This window comes from Chiloscyllium plagiosum, unplaced genomic scaffold (genome assembly GCF_037043375.1).
Source record: "Chiloscyllium plagiosum isolate Xiang-an unplaced genomic scaffold, Cpla_swu_hap1 HiC_scaffold_42, whole genome shotgun sequence".
NCBI classification, from domain to species: domain Eukaryota; kingdom Metazoa; phylum Chordata; class Chondrichthyes; order Orectolobiformes; family Hemiscylliidae; genus Chiloscyllium; species Chiloscyllium plagiosum.
Window position 1 is genome coordinate 61,669,787 of NW_028270180.1, and position 21,257 is coordinate 61,691,043.

Below are 21,257 nucleotides of genomic sequence, written 5' to 3' on the forward strand. Positions count from 1 at the left end.
AACTGAGCATTATGAGGATTAAGAAGGAATCTTTCTTCAAGAACTTCCAGGGGTAACCCCCAAATGAGTGTCTTGCCTTAATGCACCATTGTCAGTGCTGAAGAGTATAAAGCAGCTTCAGGGCGGAAAGGCGCCCGGTCCTGACAGATTTCCAAGTGAATTTTATGTGAAATTTATAAACTTATTGTCAGGGCCGATGCTTACCATGTTAGACACTCACACGGTCACGATTGACTCCCACCATCCTTAAGAGAGTTTCATGTCTCTCTTATTCTTAAAAAAACGAAGACACTGGAAGATTGTGCTTCTTAGAGGCCCAACTCACTTTTAAATGTTGACTTCAAGATCCTGTCTGAGACCCTTACATTACGGCTGGAAAAAGGGTTTCCTTCCATTGTCAAACTGGACCACACCAGCTTATAATGGGCTGCAGATACTCCAACAACATTAGAAGATTACTCAATATGGTCCAAGCGTGTCCAGAACAAATTATATAGGTATTAGTGATCCCTTTAGACGCAGAGAAGGCATTTGATTGGGTTGAGTGGCTGTATGTCTTCTATAACTTAGAATGGTTTGGTCGAGGCAAAGTTTTTATGAAGTGGGTGAGTGTCCTTGAAAGCGATCCTCTGGCCACGTTTCTCACCAATGTTTTGAGATCCTATAACATTAATATTCCAAGAGGCAGTCCAAGGTAGACCCCTTTCGCCAGTGTTGATTACGTTGGTCATTGAGCCACTGGTGAAGGCCATCTGCAGGGACCCCAAACTATCTGCCCCAGAAGTGGGAGAGAAGTCACGTTAATACCATTAATTTTACAAAGTCTGAGGCCATGTGTATGGGCGATGTTGGGGAAATACCTGAAGTCGATGGAGAAACCTGATTTCTTTTTCAATGATCCCAGGGGTATGGGGATATTCCCTATTTAGGTGTATTCATTAATCTTATCTTTGAACTTATATTTAAATTGGAATTTGTCCATTTGTTTGACAAACTTAAACAAGACCTTCGAAGATGGGAGGCACTTCCAATATCCTGGCTAGATCAGATAGCTCTTATTAAAATGAATTCCCTCCCTTGTTTGCTCTCCCCCATGTGAATACCTTATTTGATGTTTCCCGGACAGACATTTAGGAGACTTAATGGTTGATTTAGCTCTTTGATTTGTCACCATAAGCGATCCCTTATCAAGTTAACCAAATTACAAAGACCCCACAGTTTGCGGGGAGTAGATCTCCCGGATATTAAAAGCTATCAATAAAGCTCTTCTTTACCCGATGTTAGTGTGGCCTCAGCGTCAAAATGGTTAGATATTGAACCTTCTCAGGCAAAGCGCTCCCTTATTAGTCTGCTATTCATAGACAAAATGAGGACTGTTATGGAGTATTGACATTTCCCAATGAGTATCAATAATTTTAAAACATTGAGGGCAATGTGTCCGATCGAAGGCAATATAGTCAAACCTCATTTCTTATCCCAAAACGTGGTATACCGTGTTTCCGACCGGGGATACTGGATTCCATGTTTAAACTATGGGCAACTCATCGGTGTATCTTGCTTTGATGATTTATCTGAGGGAGAAACAAGGATTTTCTTTGGTCAAATAAGTCGTAACTATAGACGACCGAGCAGAGATGTCTTCTGTTTTCTTTTTATCAGATCAGAGATGTGATTTAAAAAAGAACCACGCTTTTAACAGACCCGTACAGATCCGATACATAGAAGAGGGTGCTTAGTGCTAAGAACACACTGTCTGTCAGTACCCTTGTTGGAGAGTGGCCTCTCAGACGAGACTTTGTGCCTTTCTGAGGTCTGCAAAGAGAGTTGGGCGTTCAGATCTCTTTGGACACAGGGGAGGATATTTATGAAAATGCAAGAAGGATTTCAATCTGTAAGAATACTCTTGCCATGTAGGTGAAAATTCTTCATAGAGTCTATCTGGCCCCATATCCTCCCTCAAAATTCAAAATGGGAGCATGTCTCAAACATAGAATGACTATAGGCACTCTTACTCATTACTTGTTGACCTTGCACCAGCGCTATATGAGCGGTGTGTTATGGAGAGGATCTTGGGGACAGAATTGGAGATGGATCTGGTTTCCCTTTTTGTGGGCCTGCCCAGTGTACCTTACTCCATTGTGCATCGGAAAAAAAATACTTCAATACCCTCGCTCTCTGTGTTCAGAAAAACATTCTGTTGTGTTTGGTGCCTGAAAGCCCCCTTGGTCTGTTGAGTTTTCGCAAGCTCGTCATGGAGCATAGCCCTTTGAACTTTTTCAAAGGTATGGTGCAGCAGAAAATACAGGATTCTTATAAGACATGGCAGCCCTTTTTGAATTACCAAGATACAGGCCGATCGGCTACTCTAATAAGGACTTTTATATAGCTATGACAAACTTTACTAATGATGCTAAAGTCCAGGCAGGAATAATTACGGGCAAATGAACGTGTATTAGTTAATGCTCCTGTAGGTTGAGAGACAAAGTTTTGTCACACTGAGTTGTATTATTCATTTGTTTTTATTTTTGTTTTTTTCTTCTGCCCGTTTATTTACCTTTTTGTTTTGTATGTACATGCACAATGGTGTAATTTTGTTCAATTTGCATTTCTTTTGAGTTGGGTACTTATTGGTTCATTGTAGCATTAATAATATTTTCTCTCAATAACAATATCTTTGAAAAAATAACATGTTATCCTGGATAGAATAGAGTCCCAAAGGACCACTTTCTCATTCGTGAGACCACAAATTGTGGTTTATCCTCAGGGTCATTACATCTCGGGTGACAGGGTAAGGTTGGGAGGACGTCCCCTTCATGGTAACCTCCGTCAGTTTGGGGAATTTAACCTGCGCTGTTGGTCTTCCTCTGCATCACAAGCCAGCCAGCCAGCCAATAGAGTGGGAGACTGCATAATTACTATAGACAGAAAAAAACAAACTCAAAATAAAGTATAAACTTTGATAAGAAGGGAAAAGGTACAATTCAGATGTCGGTCAAGATAATGGCTGAGGAAAGAAAAAAGCCGCTGGAAATTGTATTTTATAACGAGACAGGTGATTAGATGCTTTCTTTGGTTGAATATAATAATGTGACACAAGCGAAATTACCAGAATTATTAATTGTGATTAGATATCGATAACCGTAAATTAAGAGTATATTTTTGATTGGTCTGTGTGAAGAATGCTAAGCATCGCATGAAAGTAAAAAGCTGATGGAGCATATTTTTTGGAGGGTCCATCCCCATGGGAAATGCCTCCCGAACACATGCTTGAAGAAACTCGTGGTATCAAAGTGCCTGAGTGTCATTTGGTCAGTGACAGGAAACCAGGGGGGTGAGTGATCGAAAGTTCCTGCAACGTGAAGCTCAGGAGACAGTCAGATCGCCCCCGATCTTACTAAATGATACAGCACATATTAAATGATCTTATTAAATGATACAGCACATATTAAATGATCTTATTAAATGATACAGAAGGGCTGAATGGCCGATTATGGATTTTAATTGCAAGTGATTAAAAAATACTCTGTTTCTTCCCCTCATGTTTTACACAAAGAGGCACTGCCATTTTCCTAAAACTGGGAATTATTTGAAATATTATCTGGAACATGGCATAATCAGCATTTTCCAGAGCATTCTACAATCTGTGGGGGTATTACAAAGGTAAGCAATAGAGGGGGAGAGAGAGAGAGGTGGGTAGGTGCATGCTTGCAGGAGTGAGAGTGATGGAGCATGAGCCTTGTTCGGGGTCGGTGCTATAACAGATATACAGTGAGTGTAAGGAAGCAGAGAGAATACAGTGACCCTTATGCTGACAAAATGGGGAAGGTTATTGATGCTTGTCGTGTGTTACTGAACATTCTTCAGACCGCAGATACTGCACTGGAGCTCGGTGGTGAGCTCAGACCATGCTCGGTGGGTCTGGTGGTGTGGCCCACTCTGGGAAGAGACGTACTAACAAATCCACCAGGACATCCGTGACCCTGTTGACAACCCGTGGTGTAATCGGCCTTATCTGCCATGCTCTGGGTAAATTGTACAGGGCAGCTCCAAACTGAGGAAAGCTCAATCGTGTGCCCATTGTCCTTTTATAGATGGCACCAGTGCCAGGGATCATGGAATATCCAGGGGCATAAGGGTCGATGGTGGGTACCTCCAGCCAAGACGGGTGGGAGAATTGGGATGGCATTGAATGAGAGGGATACCATGGGGTAGGATGGGTAGTTAATGAGGTGAGTTCGATAAGAAAGCACCAGGGAACTAGCTCGGCCTCGTGCAGACAATACCCCTATCACACTCAATGAAAATCACACAAAGATGAATTACTCTTGGATTCAGCCCAATGAATTGAAGACTCTGCTGAACCACTCCCAGGTACAAATCTGCAGAACAAATCCTCATCCAAAACTCTCCATCATCTGAACTCACACCTATATCCTGTTCACCATCATTCCTGGTAATACTGGCATATTTTGCCGGAGGTGTTGAGATGTCTATATTTCAGCATTCTGAAACCTGTGATTACATCCTTCCGTAACATATTTTCTCAATCTCATCTTCTCTGTCTAAATCCAAAACCATTTTCCTTTGCAGTCATGCACAGAGACAGGTCATTCAGCCAAAACTGGTCCTTAATAACCAAAATGTCCGTCCACATTAACCCCATTTCCGTGCACTTGGCACATATCCTTCTCTGCCTTTCAATTCCATATATTGTTCGAACAAAGTGCAGCGAGGTTTTGTGACATCAAGAAAGGCCTCCGGAAAGATTTCACCGAATCTACCATTTATCTCACGCCAGCAATCAGATTACACAGAAACAAATTGACTGGAGGTTATAAACAATAAGTAGAAACCAACACTGGTGGGAGATGTGTATGGAAGTAAAAACTGCAGGGAAAAAAAATGTATATGTTATAAACAGGAAATTAGATACACAAGCGTTTGCAGGAAAAACTCCACGGGTCTGGTACTATTTGAAACATGAAAGTCGAAAGTTTGGCCCTCGAATACAACAGCAGGTCAGGCCACATCCAAGGAGCAGGAATGTCGATGTTTCGGTCGTAAGCCATTCATCAGGAATTCATTCCAGAATTCACGTTTTCCTAATCCTCTGTAGGAAGAGAGTGAGTCAACATTTTTAATTTGGGGATTCTTCGTCAGAACACTTTTTGTTTCCGATCTCCAGTATATGCAGCTCTTTGTTTTATTTTAGATCAGCAATTATCTTGCATGCTGCAGTATTAATGGACAATTTGATCTGGGAAGAAGGGGAAGGGGTGAGGGCAGAACAGCAGGCAATGTGTCAGTCACAGCTTAAGGCCCTGTCATTCAGAATGTGAAATCTGTGGTGGAGGTAAAGGAAGGCTTGTCGGATTCACCGCACTGGAATTTTACATCATTTGAACAGATGTGACGGATCCAGAGAATGTGGGAGGATGCAGACTCGCTCGCAGCTGGTTATTGAGTGGCACAATGGCTAGCAATACTGCTTTACAACATTAATTACCTGGGTTCGATTCCACCCTTTGGTGACTCTCTGTGTGGTGTTTGCACCTTCTGCCTGTGTGTGCGTGAGCTTTCTCTGGGTGTCTGGTTTTCCTCTCACAGTCCAAAAATGTCCAGTTTAGGTTTAGTGTCCTCACTGAATTGATCCACAGTATCCAGCGATGTGCAGGTTCGGTGGATTGTCTATGGGAAATGTAGAGTTAGCGGGGTAACGTTTGGGATTGTTGATCTGGATGATATCTGGAGGGTCAGTGTGGACTCGGTGGGCCAAAAGGCCTGGTTCCACACTGCAGGGCTTCTATAATTTCTATGTAGCTGTCCGTGTTTGAAAACACTTCCCAAGATCCTACCTAGAAGTGCTAACACAATGTGCCTCAACAAAATGTTACACCTTCCATTTGTCTAACATGAACTCCATCCGCCACTCCACGGCCCTTCAGCCTATCTGATCAGCGTCCCGTTTTACTCTGAGTTAACCATCTTCACTGTCCACTACCTCACCAATATCGATGTTATCTGCATAGTCACTAACCATTCCTATTGTATTCACATCCAAATCATTTATATAAAATGACAAAATTCATTAGATACTTGTGGTACACTGCGGATCACAGGCCTCCAGTCCAAAAAAAATAACAGTTCACAAACATTTCCTTCGTCTATTACCTTCGAGCCAATTACCTCCAACTCTCCCTGTATTCCATGTGATCTCACCATGCTGACCAGTTTACCATGCAGAACCTTTTTGAATGCCTTGCTAAAGTCTATATTCTATTCCACAGTTATATTTCTGTGTCTTCATCAAACTTTTTCGTCACTTCTTCAAAATGCTAAATTAAATTAGTGGGACACAATTTCCCACACACAAAGTCATGTTGACTATCACTAATCGGAATTTACATTTCCAAACACAAGTAAATGCTGTCCCTCAGAATCCACTCCAACAACTTACCCATCAATGATGTCAGTCCCACTTGTCTACACTATCCTGGCTTTTTCTTACCAACTGTTCTTAAACAATTGCACAACCTTACCTGTGACTATCCATGATACAAATATCTCAGCCGGAGACTGAACAATTACTTCCCGAGCCTCCCAACGGATCTGGGGTATATCTGATTAGTTCATAGATCAGTGCAGCACAGTACAGGCCCTTAAGCTGTTGATGTTGTGCCGGCAGTTTATTCTACTCTAAGGTCAGACTAACCTTCATTGTACTAAAATCCATGTGCCTAGCCAAGATTCACTTAAAAAGTCAGAGGGGTTTATCCACCTTAATGCATTTTAAAATATCCAGCTCCTCATCTTCTGTAATATGGACAATTTTCATGGCATTACTAATTATTTCCCCACGTTCTCTACCTTCCATATCCTACTCCCCAGTAAATACTGATGCAAAATATTAATTTAGTATCTCACAGATGTCCTGTAGTTCCACCCATAGGTCACTTTGCTGATCTTTAAGGGGTCCTGTTCTCTCCCTAGTTACTCTTTTGACCTTAAAATATTTGCACAATCTCTTTGGAATGTCCCTTACCCTACTTTCGAAAGATATCTTATGTCCCCATTTTGCCCTCCTGATTTCCATCTTTGGTATTAGCCTACATCCCTGGTACTCCACGATGGATTCACTCGATCCCCACTGTCTGTACCTATCATTCTGCTCACCATTCAGCATTCCCTCCACTTACCAGCCTTACCCTGCTCATAGACAGGAACATGCTTTCGCTAGATTCAGTAACTGATTTGTGAAGGCCTCCCACTTTCCTGCCAATAGCTTCCCCAAAGAAGCTATGCAAAGTGCCAACATAAATCGTTCAAAGTTGGCCTGACTCAATTTAAAACTTTAAAAATTATATTAGGACGACTCTTCTCCATAAGTATTTTACAACTAATAGTTACTGCATAACAGGCTCAAGAAGCATAATGGCCTCCTCCTGTCCCTCTCTAACAGATTTGAGAGACCTGAATGCCCTTCCCTTTCCTTTTGTAACAGGGGCGTGTGGACAGAATTAATTCCTCCTGTTCCTGCGCAGCAGTCTCGATGCTCTGAATGATGTCCCAAGGTTATGGAAGAATTTGTCAACAGTGCACATAAAACCAGGAGCAACGTTACACAAAGTCAATGGACAATAAATATATTCACTGGTTTATTGGCTCTGGAAATTACCCCACCAGTTACCTTATGCAACCGGTCTGTTACTTTTTCACTGTCGCCCTTTATAAACAGTATGTAATATACACAGTCCTGAAGTGTTCTGGCACTACTCACACATACATGTAAGAAACAATAAGAAGATTGAAAGATTTATGGTCCATCCCTCAGCAACGCCCATCCATTCCACCCATACCGAGAAAATGTTCCCTTTTATTGGGATATGTAAGGTGATGTCAGGAAGGGGTTAACTGGACCTATTTGTTCAGTGACTGTGATTAATGTTAGTCTCCATGGTTTGCAATTCCCCCAGTGGACGGTTTCCATCTTTTAATGATAAGTGGGCTCCATTCAATGTGTTATCGCACATTATTGTGGGAGCATCGCCGACAGTGTTAACAGGAATCAGCAGCTCCAGAGAGACAGGGGAGAGATCAGAGACTGAGCACAAGAGTCTGGATTGTTTCAACAATTAATCAGAATCTGAGAACATTAGACTGGAATGTTACCGCAATGGATCACACTCTGAGAACATTAGACTGGAATGTCCCAAGAATGGACAGGAGTTTAAACTGGGATGTTTGGTATCTTTCTACATATTATGATCGAAGGTCATTATCGTGGCGGATCAAATATGTACTTTACATTTGGCAATATTTTTATTATCCAACCCTGGCTTTTGTTGGTGTACCTGGTAAGTCTCACTGTTCAGTCATTAATTCTATAAATCATGTTTGACAATAATACTGATCTTTCATTCACTCTGCTCTCCTTGCCACTGTTATTGTTCCTGCTATGACTCTGAATCCAGATATTCACCTGACAAATCACTGCTAAATTGTTAATTCACTCTCTCCCTCCTTGCTTCTGGCAGTGTTACTCATGGGTTGCTATGTTGACTTGCTCAGTTTCAGCTGTGAACCATGATTCGTTGTATCACTGCATTTGCTATCTAAATATTGAAAGCATTGAGGTCACTATCTTCTGTTCTGGTTACAAACTGCATTTCCTTCCTCTGACGCCATATCATCCCTGGCCAAAATAGACAAATGACAACAGTGGTGATCACTTTGGCCATGAACCAAATCCTGACACTACACCCTGACCATCCCTAATTGAAACTACTGATAAATCCAGCATATACTTCACTGGCTCATCCCATCTGCTATTTGAACCATGAGCTGTGAAATACGGTCTTAAAGATGGCATTCGTCTGTTGCTGACACTCAGCTGCAAAACTGCAGAAACAAATCTGAGTCAATACTCCACAGCTCATATCTGATATCACACAGAACTCCCCATCCATCCATCATTCCTGTGTGTACTGACCTATAATGCTATTGGGTCCGGCAATGCCTTTACTTTAATATTCTCAAACACGTCATTAACAGCTGCCCATGAACTATCTCTCTCTGTTCCTTATACCAAACCCTAACAGTTGTTCACATTTAAACTGATTTAAACCATGTGTGCTCTCTCTTAGACAATGATTTTCACATCTCACACTGCCCCAGAACCACACACACATGCACACATAAAACCCTTGCCTCGAACTGATGCATGAAGAAACATCAATTAATTTGGGCTCCCACACATTAATTTGTGGGAGCCCATTTACTGTCAATCTCAGTATGGGCGGCAAATTGTCCCGTATGAGTCAGCTACGTAATGCAAATGTAGCAGCAATATACTGGCAAAGTTTTGCAATACTCCCCATGCTGGGCAGCTGGTCCAGCTTACTGAGCAATACACTAGCATAGTCTGCATAGCTCCCCGTGCTGATCAGATAGTCCACCTTACCGAGCAATACACTGTGATAGATTGCACAGCCCCCCATGTTGAGCAAATAGTTCAGTTTATTGATCAATGCACTGGCACAGTCTGCACAGCTCCCCATGCTGGCCAGATATTACAGCGAACTGAGCAAAACACTGGGATAGTCTGCATAGCTCCCCATGCTGGGCAGATAGTCCGGTTTAGTGAGCAATACACTGGCATAAGCTGCACAGCTCTCCACGGTGGGTTGTCTACTTGTCACAGTGTATAGTTTCTGCGTTTGTTCTGTGAGGCAAATTCAGAATTTAGTGGAACAAATTTGGTCAACTGATCTGGCAATGCCATTATTCAATATTCTCATTCTTGTGATTTGAGCCGCCAAGGTCTTACTGCTCCAGTTAGACCCACTCCCTTGTTTGTTCCTCATATTTCAACAACATGATCTGTTTCTGCATAAATTGTCCGTTTCTATCTTTAATGTGAATATCTCTGTCCCTCTCTATCTTTCTCTGACCTTGGTTTTTGGTTGTGTATTGTATCGAATGCTGGTATCATGAAGTTCAGAAATAATGTGATGGTGTGTGTCAGGCTATTGTTCACTTTCCGCTGTGTCCCATGTGTTACTCCATGGACAGGGGAGTGTGTGACGGGCTGTTATTCACTTCCTGGTGTGTCCCTTAAGGTGCTTCATGAAGAGGTGTGTGTGTGTAGGACAGTTGTTCACTTCCCGGTGTGTTCCACGTTGTGCTCCATGTTGGACAGCGGTGCGTGTGCTGGACTGTTGCTGGTGTATCCCATGTGGTGCTCCATGGACAGGGGGTTGTGTTTCGGGCTGTTGTTCAGTTCCCGGTGTGTCCCAAGTGGTGCTCCATGTTGGACAGGGAGTTTCAGCATCTTTGACACACATGTCTTTAAAAACTTGGTCTGTGCCTGTCCACTGAACGCCTGTGTTTGTCCCTCACAGCTGATCGCGTGGTCAGAAACATGAGGAGGATTCTGAAGTATAATTATAAAGGAGTAGCTGTCTCCCTTTTAGTGGAGGGAAATCTGATTGTCTCCTGTTATTGAAAAGTTAGCGGAGGGGATGGGGATGGTTTGCTGGAGGTTGTGCTGTGAGCGACCTTAGACATCCAGGGAGCCCAGAGGATTTAGTGAGCCAACTCTGGATGGAGCATGTGCACTGTAGTTACAGCATCAGTGTCTGTAACATGAACAATAAATGGAGCAGAGGGTGCAGAGCATGGAAGCTCTGAAACCACGGACTGGGTGTGTGTGGGGAAAGGGATCTGCCAAATCTGCCTGTGTCTTAACGTGAGCACAGGCTCTCACTCTCATCCTTAAACATACACATACACACACCCTCTTTCGCCCACACACATGGAAACAAACATACACATCCTCTCTCTCTCACTCGCACGCCACCCCCCCCCCACCCAAAATACACAAACACACACACACACTCCGCATCTCTCGCACAGACACACCTATAAATCTGAGGGGCGAATTTGCGTTTGCAGATTTATATTTGTGGATAGATTGTATATTGTTCAAAACAACATTCAATTTGTACGCAGACAATCATTGTGGCAATTTATAAATTCCTGCTTTGGAAATAAAACCAGTATTACTCCTGGGTAAAACAAGTCGGACTCCACACAAGACCTTCCATGATTTGTGCAGAGAAGGTCACATCTTTGCAAACATAATAGAATTCTTTGAGGAATGACAAAGTTGATAGTGGAGAAAGGGATGTAGATGTCATATACATGGACTTCAGTCAGGCGTTTTATGAAATGGACTGATGGAGAAGGTCCATGGTGTACTAGCTAGATGGATTAGAAAACTGGCTGGGCAACAGGAGACAGAGAATAGTAATGGAAGGGAGTTTCTCAAAATGGACAACTGTTCTGTGTGGTGTTTCATAGGGATCCGTCCTGGGACCACTGTTTGTTGTGATATACTTACATGATCTGAAGGAAGGTATAGGTGGTCAGATGAGCAAGTTTGAAGATTACACTATGATTGGTAGAGTAGCAGAAAGTTGAGGGGACTGTCAGAGAACACAGCTGAATGTAGATAGATTGGAGAGTTGGGTGGAGAAAGGGCAGATGTGAGGTGATGCATTTTGGAAGATCCAATTCGAGAAGGAAATATACAGTAACTGGAAAAAGCCCTGGGGAATATTGATGTACAGAGAGACCTGGATGTTCAGGTCCATTGTTCGCTAAAAGTGGCAGGTCGATTGAATGATCAAGAAGGCATACAACATACTTTCCTTCCTGCATTATATAAACTTAAGAGTTCAAAGTTTGTGCGAAGATTTGTAGCTCGGGTGCTCGTTGTTGTGGTTCTGTTCGCCGAGCTGGAAGTTTTTGTTGCAAACGTTTCGTCCCCTGGCTAGGCGACATCATCAGTGCTTGGGAGCCTCCTGCGAAGCGCTTCTTTGATGTTTCCTCCGGTGTTTATAGTGGTCTGTCCCTGCCGCTTCCGGTTGTCAGTTTCAGCTGTCTGCTGTAGTGGTTGGTATATTGGGTCCAGGTCGATGTGTTTGTTGATGGAGTTTGTGGATGAATGCCATGCCTCTAGGAATTCCCTGGCTGTTCTCTGTCTGGCCTGCCCTATGATAGTAGTGTTGTCCCAGTCGAATTCATGTTGCTTGTTGTCTGCGTGTGTGGCTACTAAGGAGAGCTGGTCGTGTCGTTTCGTGGCTAGTTGATGTTCATGTATGCGGATTGTTAGCTGTCTTCCTGTTTGTCCTATATAGTGTTTTGTGCAGTCCTTGCATGGTATTTTGTACACTACATTAGTTTTGCTTATGTTGGGTATCGGGTCCTTCGTTCTGGTGAGTTGTTGTCTGAGCGTGGCTGTTGGTTTGTGTGCCGTTATGAGTCCAAGGGGTCGCAGTAGTCTGGCTGTCAGTTCCGAGATGCTCCTGATGTATGATAGTGTGGCTAGTCCTTTTGGTTGTGGTATGTCCTCGTTCCATGGTCTTTCTCTTAGGCATCTGTTGATGAAGTTGCGCGGGTATCCGTTTTTGGCGAATACCTTGTATAGGTGTTCCTCTCCTTTTTGCAGTTCTGGTGTACTGCAGTGTGTTGTGGCCCTTTTGAATAGTGTCCTGTTGCAGCTTCGTTTGTGTGTGTTGGGGTGGTTACTTTCATAGTTTAGGACTTGGTCTGTGTGTGTGGCTTTCCTGTATACCCTTGTAGTGAATTCTCTGTTCGGTGTTCTCTGTACCATCACATCTAGGAATGGGAGTTGGCTATCCTTTTCTTCTTCTCTCTTGAATCGAATTCCTGTGAGTGTGTCGTTGATGATCCGGTGTGTTTTTTCTATTTCCGTGTTTTTAATGATTACAAACGTGTCATCGACATATCTGACCCAGAGTTTGGGTTGAATTTGTGGTAGGACTGTTTGTTCTAACCTTTGCATAACTGCCTCTGCTATGAGTCCCAAGATTGGTGATCCCATGGGTGTTCCGTTGATTTGTTCGTATATCTGGTTGTTGAATGTGAAGTGCGTCGTGAGGCACAAGTCCACTTAAACCAAGTCACCACGGAACCTTTCTAACTAAAGACTAAAATAATTCACATGCAGTTATGAGGTAGTATTTGGAAACAGAACTGGGATGAGTATTGATAAGTCTAACAGACCAGATATAATTCAAACTGAAATTTCAGAGAATACAGCAATACACATATTGATTGCATTAGGGGCCACTGTATTTCTCTGTATTCACTTCGGAAGGTTATAAATGCATTCAAATGAATTACGAAGGGAAGAAGTGGGAGAGTGGAGGACTACAGGCCAGTTAGTTGTTATCCACAGTAGGGAATCTGTTGCAACCTATTGTAACGAAGATCTTATTGGACACTGAGAAAGCAATAGCAAATTTCAAGTGAATTGTTCTGCATTTATGAAAGGGAAGTTATAATTTACAAATTTTTTCTTGAAGATATCTCTTGTATTTGTAAACAATGGCGAATCAGTGAATGTGGTACAGTCAGATATTCAGGAGGAGGTTTAATCAGCACACGCAGTAAATTAGCAGGAAACATTAAAGCAAAGTGTATTGAGAGGAACATATGCAAACGGGGGAAGGTAAGCATTAGAGAAATTATTGGAGAACATAGGTGGTGGTAGAAGGTTGTTTGTGTGACTGAAGACCGGTGTACGCTGGTGAGTCGCAGGTTTCAGTGCTGTGTCCCTTTAAACGCCTTCATTTAAAGGGAATCCGAATACAGACGATGAAGAATCAACTCGACTCAAAGTGTTAGATTGCTTTCTCTTTACGATGCTGTCTGACTAACTGCGATCTCGAGCATGTGATTGTTTCAGTACAGATTATGCTTCTGCAGTGATTTGCTCCCATTAGAAGTAAAAACATTCTGCACGAGTAACACAAAGAGTTGGGGAGACTGTACCTGTACAATTTTGATGTTGTGATCTAAGTAAAATATACTGATCACATATACTGAATGGGCTTTCTCCAGATCAATTCCTGAGATGGCACGATTGTCTGCTGAGGAGACTTGGACTAGGATCAAGGCGGAAATTTGTGTGTGAAACTGGAGACGCTGATTGATTGTTATATGACAACTTCACGTCTGTTTTACTTGGGAAAAGGAGGAGGCAGGTACAGAATTCAAGAAGATGGACTGGGAAGCTCTTTTACGATTGATGTAAGATGTGAGCAGGGATTGATGAATTGGCGAATATAAAATTGGACCAATGCCCATGTAGAGATCAGTTACATCTCAGGCTGCTCTTGGAGACAAGGGATGAAAGGCGCTGATGCAAATGATTAAACAGAATGTGGTCACAGGTGAGGTTTCCGAGGACAGGAGAACACGCTTTATAGGAAGGGTTGTAGAGATAGAGCAGGGAACTATACACCAGTGTGTTTCAGATCAGTGTTAAAGAAAATTTTGCACAAAATAGGTGGAGGTAGGAGGCTGTTTGTGTGACTGGAGACCAGTGTCCCCTGGTATACCACAGTGATAAGTGCTGTGTCCCTTATTACTTGTGGTATTCATAAATGGTGCAGGTGTGAATGTAGAGGGGGAGTGTGAGTGTGATAAGTAAGTCTGTGTTTGATACAAAGATTGACCGGGTGGTTGGCAGTGAGGAGGAAAGTCTTATGTTACAGTAAGATACAGATGCAATGGTCAGATGGGTGGATCAATGGCAGATGGAAGGTAAGTCTGATAACTGAGGTGATGCACTTTGGAAGAAGGAACTAAATGGGGAATACGCAATGAATTGTAACACAAGAAAGCTCATAGGGAGATTTTCCACACATTCTCGAGTGTGACGCGGGAGGATAAAAGGTTACGTAAGAAGTCAATGGAAGCAGTAGGCATAACATTTACTCATCGAGGCATAGTTTACAAGATCTATGTAGCACTTTGGTGAGGCCAATATGGAATACTGTGTGGAGTTCTGGGAGCCACATTACAGGAAATATGTGATTATTCTGGAGGGGGTGCAGAGATTCACCTGGATGTTTCCAGTGATGGAGCATATCAGCTATGGAGAGAGGCTGGATAAGATCGGGTTGTTTAGTTTGAATGAGAGAAGGCTGAGGGGGACGTGATTCAGAAGTATAAGATTACGAGGGACATGGACAGGATCGATAGACAGCAGTGGCCAAGAACAGGGGAGCACACTTTTAAAGGGAAGGATTTGAGGTTCAGAGATGATTCAAGGATTGTTCTTCACCCAGAGTGTCATTGGATTTGGAATGCACTCCTAAGGGGGCAGTTATCACACGTCATCCCGTAGTGTTAGGTAAGGGGTAAATGTAGGGGTATGGGTGGGTTGCGCTTCGGCGGGGTGGTGTGGACTCGTTGGGCCAAAGGGTCTATTTCCAGACTGTAAGTAATCGAATCTAATCTAATCACAACCATTAAAAATTATTTGGATGAGCACTTGAAGTGTCATACCATTCATGGCTACGGGACCGATGTAGGGAATTTGGAATAATATAGATCGTGCTGTATTTTTGATGGTACAGAGTCTATCCTTCTGTGATTGTATGGCTGTGGAAGGTCAATCATTGAACAGCTTAAGATAGGAAGTAATGGGTTTTGGAAGAGTACATTAACAAGCATGAAATGTAAAATCTTCTCAATGTACAATATACCAAGGTGAAATGTTGGAGAAGATAATTGTAGCTTCCTTACAGTAAAACCAACGAATGGAGAACAGGAAAATGGCAGACTATGAAGCATCTACTTCAGTTCTGCCTTCCTGATAGGATTTTAAAAAAATGCTTCCAAACAATTCTAGGTCTACTGAGAAAGAAAGGAAATGCAATCAAATCACTAAATAAGCAATTTTGGAGATATTATGAGTACTGAAATCTGATAAATCCCCATGGAATGTTAATCTATATCTCTGATTCCTAAAGAAGGTGGCCATGGGAATAATGGATACTTTGCTTGCCATCTTCCAAATTCCAGATGATTGAATTGACAGATTTGAGAGCAGCAAATATAACCCCAGTATTTCTAAAGGAGGCAGGGAGACAGCACCAAAGAAGCAGTCAGGACAATACAAGAATCTGTGAGAAAGAATGCTTTGCCAGGGAACTTTGAGAATTATGTTAAGTTGAAAGTAATGAACGTGGATCAAGTCAATATCAAATTATTAATGGCGAATCATATTTAAGAATCCGACTGCGAAATTAATTATGGCGAAGCAATATATGCAGTGAATTTGAATTTTCAGAAACATTTTTGATGACGTCCCAAGTGTAGTGTTGTGACGATACTACTCCTTTAACATGGTTATGCTGTCCTTGTTTTTCTTTCCGAGCAGTCTGAAAAGCAGCGAATCCGAAGAGTCTGAGTTTGACTTTTTGGGAATACTTTGAAGTCTAAAATTAAAACACGTACAATGAGGAGTAAGCGATGCTAGATCCGGTCCTGTGTAATGAGACAGGAATAATTAATGACCTCAGTCTTAGGAATCAACTTGGAAGGAATGATCACAGTATGGTTGAATTTAAAACACAGATGGAGAGTGAAGATAAAATTCAATACCAGGGTCCTGTGCTTAAACGAAGGAGACTACAACAGAATGGAGGGAGGACTTGGCAAAAGTCGACTGGAAACAAATACTTTATGGTGAGAGTTCACGAGCAGTGGAGGATTTTCAAAGTAGTTTTTCAAAGTCCTAAGCAAAAGCATATTCAGTGAAAAGGAAAGCCTCTAAGAAAAGGGGAAATCTGTCGTGGGTGGGCAAATACGCAAGGTTATCAAATTGAAAGAGATGGAATGCAAAGTGGCCAAGAACAGCAGGAACCTAGAAGATTGGGAAAAGATTAAAGGCCAACAGAAAGCCACGAAAAGAGCTATAAAGAAAAGTAGGATAGTACACGAGAGAAAAGAAAACTAGCACAGTATATGAAGACAGATAGCAGATGATTCCCTAAATATATAAAATGAAAATGAGTGGCTAACTTAAATGTTGGTCCGTGAGAGAATATGAAGGATATGATGAAATGGCTGAGGCATTGAACAGGTATTTTGTATCAGTCTTCACAGTGAACGACACTAATAACATGCCAGTGATCGACGAAGCGATCAAGATTCTAGATTAGATTGGTGTTGGTGAAGCACAGCAGATCAGGCAACATCTGAGGAGCAGAAACATCGACGTTTCGAGCAAAAGCCTTTCATCAGGAATGCTCTGAATTGTTGTGCTTTACCAGCACCACTCTATTCTAGAATCTGGTTTCCAGCATCTGCAGTCCTTGTTTTTACCAAAGAGATGAGGGTAGGTGAGGACTTGTGAACAATCATTATTACAGAGGAGATAGCGTTGGGCAAGTTAATGGAGCTAAGGGTAGACGAATCCCGTGGCCCTGATGGAATGTATCCCAGGGCACTAAAACGATAGCGGGAGAAATAACAAGTGCACTTGTGGTAATTTTCAAAAATTTGCTGAAGTCTGGGGCAGTCCCAGCAGATTGAAAAACAGCAAATGGGATGCCATTGTTTAAAAAAGGCAGGTGGATAAAAGTTGGGGAATTATAATCCAGTTAACTTAATCTGAGTAGTGGGGAAAATGCCTTGACTGTATTATCAAGGAAGAAATAGCAAGGCATTTTGATAGAAAACGGCCCATTGTACAGATGCAGCAAGGATGCATGAAGTGCAGATCATGCTGAACAAGTCTTTTGGAAGTCTACGAAGACATTACGAGCAAGATTGTCAACGAGTCCGCAGTGGATGTGGTGTATCTAGGTTTCAAAAAGGCTTTGACAGTGTGCCACATAATAGGCTGCTGCATAAGATAAAGCTGGATGGCGTTACAGCTGAAGCATTTACGTGGATAAAAGATTGGGTGACTAACGGGAAGCAAAGTGTGGGTATAAATGAGTGCTATCCTGGCTGGCAATCAGGGCTGAGTGGTGTGCCTCAGGGATCAGTGTTGGGGTTGCAATTAATCACAATTTATATAGATGATTTGGAGTTGGGAGCATGCGTAGTTTGTCAAAGTTTGCAGATGGCACGAAGATGAGTGGCAGAGAAAAGTGTGCAGAGTACTGTGAAACTTTGCAGAGGAAAATAGTTACATTGCATGAATGGGTAAAGGTCTGGCAGATGGAATATAATGTTAATAAAAATGAAGTATCTATTTTTGTTTGGAGTACCAGTAAAAAGGATTATTACTTGAATTGTAAAAAGATGCAGCATGCTGCTGTGCAGAGGGACCTGGGTGTCCGTGTGCATGAATCACAGAAGGTTGATCTGCAGGTACATCAAGTAATTAGGAAGGTAAATGGTATTTTGTTCTTCATTGCGAAACGGGTTGAATTTAAAAGCAGGGAGGTTATGTTGCAGCTGTACAGGGTGCTGGTGAGGTCATACCTGGAGTATTGTGAGCAGTTTTGGCCTCCTTACTTGCAAAGCGATGTACTGGCAGTGGAGGTGGTGCAGAGGAGATTCGCTCTGGTGAATCTGGAGTTGAGGGGGTTGTCTCATGAGGACAGACAGAGTAGATCAGCATTATATTCGTTGGAATTTAGAAGAATGAGGGGAGGATCTTATAGAAACATTTAAAATATTATGAAGGGAAGAGGTAAGAAAAAAGTAGAGAGGATGGTTCCACTGGCAGGTGAAGCTAGGACAAGATGGAATAACCTCAATATTAGAGGGAGCAGATTTAGGATTGATTTGAGAAAGCACCTTTTCACCCAGAGGTTTGTAATTCTATGGAATTCCCTGCCCAGTGAAGTAGTTGACGCTACTTCAGTAAATGTTTTTCAAGCTGAGATAGATATGTTTTGAACAATGAAGTAAATTACGGATACGGTGAGAGCGCGGGTAAGTGGATATGAGTCCACGAGTAGATCCGCCTTGATGTTACAGAATGGCTGAGCAGGTTAGAAGGACCAGTTGGCCTACTCCTGCTCCTAGTCCTTCTGTTTTTATGAAAGGGGAGTGGACAGTTCTCCCAGCGCAGACCCTCTGCTTTGATTTGTTTGGACTGATTTTTCACAGACTGGCTGTTTACTGAAAGCAGGCAGCCAGTTGTGAAGCTATCAGGCCAAAGAAGAAGTCCATGCTGATCCCCCCTCTCTCTGATATCTCTCCTGGAAGAACCTGGGTTTGATTTTTCCACGAGGTATTTATGGGGATTGTTTCAAGTACTTCGAACAACACCTTAGATTATTTAGATATAGATTACTTACAGTGTGGAAACAGGCCATTTGGCCCAACAAGTCCACAACGACCCTCCAAAGAGCAGCCCACCCAGATCAATTTGCCTACAATTACCACTTCACCAAACACTACGCGCAATTTAGCATGGCCAATTCAGCTAACTGGTGCATTTTTGGACAGTGAGAGGAAACCGTAGCACCTGGAGGAAACCCATACAGACACGGGGAGAATGTGCAAACTCCACACAGAGAGTTGCCTGAGGTGGGAAAAGAGCCGGGGTCTCTGGCGCTGTGAGGCAGCAATGCTAACCACTGTGCCATGATACCACCAATGGTTTTCAACCATTTTCAGATTCTCAGTTGAGAAGTGGAGTGCTACTGAAGACGAGAAATCTTCACCTGGAATATTAGTTAAGTAGCCAACTTTTAATATTTTTTAATATTTATTTATAAAACTTTAAAATGACAAAAGCTGGGAATAGTCACTTTAGTTCTACTTACTGTGGAACTAGTAGCATGGATATGGCTTCTAATTGGCTGTCTCTTGGTATTGTCATCCCTAATCATGTTACACAGTAATGCCCTACATTTTTGTAGGCTGGATTGAAAGTCAGTTCTTGGTCTTCCCATGTACCCACTCCTTATTAATTTAATTTGCTAACATAATTAAGTTAGGATAATCTGTTGGGTTTTCAGATAGTTTGTTATTCTGCATGCTATTCTCTTCTGTTTCTGTTTCATTCCGTAACCTTGAAAATAAATTCTGTTTTATTTAAAACTAAGTGGCTTGACAGTCACTCCTGGAATATCCGCCTTACACCTGCTTGAGGCAACAAGCAAAGTTTGAGTCTGCACTACTTCCTTGAAATGACTTGAGGTGGTCTGTCCTGGCCCATAACAGTGAGCAACAATGAGATCTAATATACTGGCATGGGTTGAGAATGGTAGAGAGGAGAAAGAAAAAGTGAGTCAGAATAAACAGTTCTTTTTTTTGGAGTGGAAAGCAGTTACCATAAGACCATAAGACATAGGAGCGGAAGTAAGGCCATTCGGCCCATCAAGTCCACTCCGCCATTCAATCATGGCTGATGGGCATTTCAACTCCACTTACCCGCATTCTCCTCGTAGCCCTTAATTCCTTGTGGCATCAAGAATTTATCAATTTCTGCCTTGAAGACATTTAGTGTCCCACACTCCACTGCACTCTGCGGCAATGAATTTCACAGGCCCACTACTCTCTTGCTGAAGAAATGTCTCCGCATTTCTGTTCTGAATTTACCCCCTCCAATTCTCAGGCTGTGTCCACCGGTCCCAGTCTCCTCGCCTCACGGAAACAATTTCCTAGCGTCCCCCCTTTTCAAGCCATGTATTATCTTGTAAGTTTCTATTAGATCTCCCCTTAATCTTCTAACTCCAATGAATACAATCCCAGTATCCTCAGCTGTTCCTCATATGTTAGACATACCATTCCAGGGAACATCCGTGTGAATCTCCGCTGGACACGCTCCAGTGCCAGTATGTCCTTCCTGAGGTGTGGGAACCAAAACTGGACACAGTTCTCCAAATGGTGCCTAACCAGAGCTTTATAAAGTCTCAGTAGCACAACAGTGCTTTTATATTTCAACCCTCTTGAGATAATTGACAACATTGCATTCGCTTTCTTAATCACGGACTCAAGCTGTATGTTTACCTTTAGAGAATCCTCAACTAGCACTCCCAGATCCCTCTGTACTTTGGCTTTACGTATTTTCTCACCGTTTAGAAAGTAGTCCATGCTTGTATTCTTTTTTCCAAAGTGCAAGACCTCGCATTTGCTCACGTTAAATTCCATCAGCCATTTCCTGGATCACTCTTCCAAACTGTCTAGCTCCTTCTGCAGCCTCCCCACTTCCTCAGTACTACCTGCCTGTCCACCTAACTTTGTATCTTCGGAAAACTTCGCTAGAATGCCCCCAGACCCTTCATCCAGATCATTAATATATAATGTGAACAGCTGCGGCCCCAACACTGAACCTTGCGGGACACCGCTTGTCACCGGCTGCCATTCTAAAAAAGAACCTTTTATCCCAACTCTCTGCCTTCTATCAGTCCGCCAATCCTCAATCCATACCAGTAGCTCACCTCGCACACCATGGACACTCACCTTAC